Source organism: Apium graveolens, chromosome 10 (genome assembly GCF_009905375.1).
Source record: "Apium graveolens cultivar Ventura chromosome 10, ASM990537v1, whole genome shotgun sequence".
Lineage (NCBI taxonomy): Eukaryota > Viridiplantae > Streptophyta > Magnoliopsida > Apiales > Apiaceae > Apium > Apium graveolens.
This window is the reverse complement of record NC_133656.1, coordinates 45,278,570-45,282,200: the sequence shown is the minus strand read 5'-3', so window position 1 is coordinate 45,282,200 and position 3,631 is coordinate 45,278,570.

Sequence of the window (3,631 nt, the reverse complement as noted above, 5' to 3'; positions counted from 1 at the left end):
TACGATACTTCGGGACCTAACAATCTCCCCACTTTTGGCATCATCACCAAGTAGGAGAGAGATAATTAGCTCCATTTATTGTTGTAACTCATCCAATTGCCCAGACATCTTGACTTGAGTTGCTTCCAGCTTAGCCTGATTGGCCTATAATCTTTCTTATCTTGAAATGATGGGCTTTAATTACTTTTGGAGATCATGCTCTGATTTGAATTTAACCTCATGAAAAGCATCTTTGAGTTTGTCCATTTGAGAGTTAGCCTTTACCTAAGTGGAATGAATGGATTTGATCATTATAGCTGAAGCCTTTATATGGGGGAGCACATCAGGATTTTTGATATGTCTTAGTGATTGGGTAATTTGGATCTTTCCATTTTGATACCCATTTCTCATCCAAGTACTTCTGAGTATTAGCTTTATCCAATTCAGCCATCTTCAATTTACTTTCTCTATCTGGCATGTCTTTAGGAAAGATGATTTCATCTAAATCTTCATTAGGATCTAGTTCCACATTGATTTTAGAAACATCAATATCATCTCCTTCATTGGATTCATCTCCATCACTGTCAGCTTCATCATCAGCTATTGGTTCCTTAAGCTTTTGTGCCACTTTATCTTCAGCATCATATTTACATTTTGTTAAAGGAGAAATATAAGAACCAACAACCTTAAAAACTTCAACGACATCAGGATTTAAGTTTAATTCAATATCTTCATGGATAGTGGCCATGGGAACAATAGCATCGAGATTTATCTTTAAAATTTCAGTCCATATTGAATATTGTGGTTATGAAGGAATGGACTATTTTGCAACTCAGTAATAGTAGCAACAAGGATGGTAGATGTGTGTGAGTGATAAACTTGAGTTGACTATAAGAAAGTATCAGTACTTAGACCTGCATGGAAAATATCATCACTTGGTGCATCAAAGTTTGATAGGTCGGGGAGGGGTATAAAATGATCCGGAAGATACCGGGTACCCCTTTGCTCAAGTCTCAGATCATTTTATTTTTTTAGTGTCCAGATTTGGTTCCTGTATCGTTTTATTCGGATACAAACCCATCCCGTGTATTGGAAGTCCGGATCCAAACCGAATACGAGCCCGTATCGTATTTTTCTTTTTATTACCAGGTAGTTTGTGATCCATCGGATCCGAGTCAAATATGATCCACCAATATTATAAAATAATTTTAATTTATATTATATAATGATCATTTTATCTAAAATAGATGTAATATTGTAGATATACTAAATAATAACAAAGTATAAACTTAAATATATGATATATTAAGTACATACTATTACAATTTTTCCATTTTAAAGGTAGGTAAATCATATTTAGTAATAAATTATATTTATACAAGATATTAATAAATTATAAATTGATATTTACTTATAAATGTAATGAGTTAAAACTATAATCATATTCAAGTTTTAACCAAATACGGACCACGAATCATATTCGGGTAGAATTATTTTATAAAAATATATTAGACATAATCTGAGCGAGTACATAAGTGCTTGTATCTGGGATCATATTTTATCTGGGTATATTTTTTAAGCCATATTTGGATCATATTTAAAATGGATATGATACATGTATCATATTTTCGAGCCGGATATAAGCCGAGATACCGGATAGTCTAGATCAATATACAGCTCTCGGTAGGGATCATCAACTCTTTCTTTTGGACTCTGAGCACCTGTAAGAGAAAGAAATGAACCACTTAGATATTTATATTCTTTTAAAGTAATCTCATTACACTCATCTTATGACTTTTAAGAGTCATAGTTTCCTCACAAGGATATGCTAAATTCTGACTCTCATCTACCTCTCCTTTTGCCAGGTAAGGATCCTGCTTCTCTTCATTTCTATTTTTATCTGAATCTTTTCCCTCAATCTCTCACATGAAAGGTTCAAAAAATTTTGTCCTACAGAAATAAGAGGTGGATGAGAAGAGATGTTTGTGATCATATGAATAGGGGTACCCTCTTTTGGAGGACTAGACATGATCATACCATCAGGATTTAAATGAAAAATAAATGCTAACAAGGCACTATCATTATTTAAATTAAATGCTGATAAAGAAGAGTCAGTATTTATACCTTGTGTGACTGAAGGTCATCTTCTTATAGAGGTAGTACATCCAATGGATGAACTGAAAGAACTTCAGTTGATTTTGTGTAGGATGCACTCTTCCTTCAGTATCCAGTGTCAAGACAACTGCATCAGGAGTTAAGCTTGCACTACCACTTTGAGTTAGTGGTTCTTATATGGCTGGAGATTTTGAAGCTGCTACATCACTTTGAGATCTCGGTTCTTGTGGACTTCTTTCCTCAGAATCAGAATCAGACTCCTGTGCTGGACTCAGATGCACACCAACTGTCTTTTTAATAGAATGAGACTTAATAGTCTTTCATAATGCTTTAACCTTGGAGACCTCATCTGTGACCTTGGTTGTGGCAGCATCTTGCATTCTTGGATAGATTTTCTAGAAAGAGGTTCAAGATCTACTATTTCTGCTATACCACTTTGAGGTGTAGATTCTTGTGGGACTCGATCGGTTGTAACTGATGCATCCCTTTGAGTTATAGGTTCTTATATGCTTGATCTATATATCTGACCATGTTTATGTAGTCTTTTAGCTATCCTTTCCAACTTCTCATTAGTAATCTTCCATACTTTTCTCTTGAGCTTGATAGGGGAATTAGAGATAGTGATAGGAGCATCAGTATTTGTGTCATCCTTATGTCTCATTGGATTTGGTAAAGTGACTGCATCCTACTCTTCCTCAGCTATTTCCTCTTTCATTTTCAGTGTTTTTTTTAAAGGTAAAATTTGACAAACTTCCTTTTTCTTGGTCTAGGGCTTGAAACATCAGCATTTACAACATCAGTATTTATTGTGCTATGTGCAGTTGATATAACAACTAGAGCTTGAACAGAATCAGTGTTTATTTTCTAAACCTTTGATAACAAAAGAGCAGTGTTCTCATCATTAAATTCTAACTTAGCTAGCAAAAGATTTCTCTTAACAAATTCTGAAGGTTGAGAAGAATGAGAAGCTTGTGTTGTAGATCCACCCTGTACTACATCAATTTTTGTGGATGGTGGTTTCTGAGAAACCATAAGTCCTGATGCTTGAGGAGCATCATACTTTCCTAGATTCTTTCTTTTTAGAACATGTGCCTTTTGGGAGACATTTGAGGTGGCTTGTGTTTGTGGTTATGTTTAAGTGATAGTGCTTGGGTTAATTACAGGGAGGTTCCCATTAGTTATTTCCTGTAACTTAGCACTTTGTAGATTTTGTAGACCATAGGTCTCAGGCATCCTTGCAATGAGTAAGTTCCTTGCAGCTATTGGAAATCTAAGAGCGGGAAGATCATTTATTTCTTTAACCTTGTTAATGAGATCAAAAAATTCTCTTTTGGTCAATTTAAATACTGATACGATCTCATTAGCAGGAACAAAGACATTTGGAAAATAAAAGTTAAAAATTAGCTGACAAAGTCTAGCATAATATATAGTATTAGCTTTAGCTTTTATCCTATCACCTATGAAAACATAATATAATTCTACCAAAATCATAATTTCTAGAATGAATCATAGAATACCCAATTTATTGTGACATCAT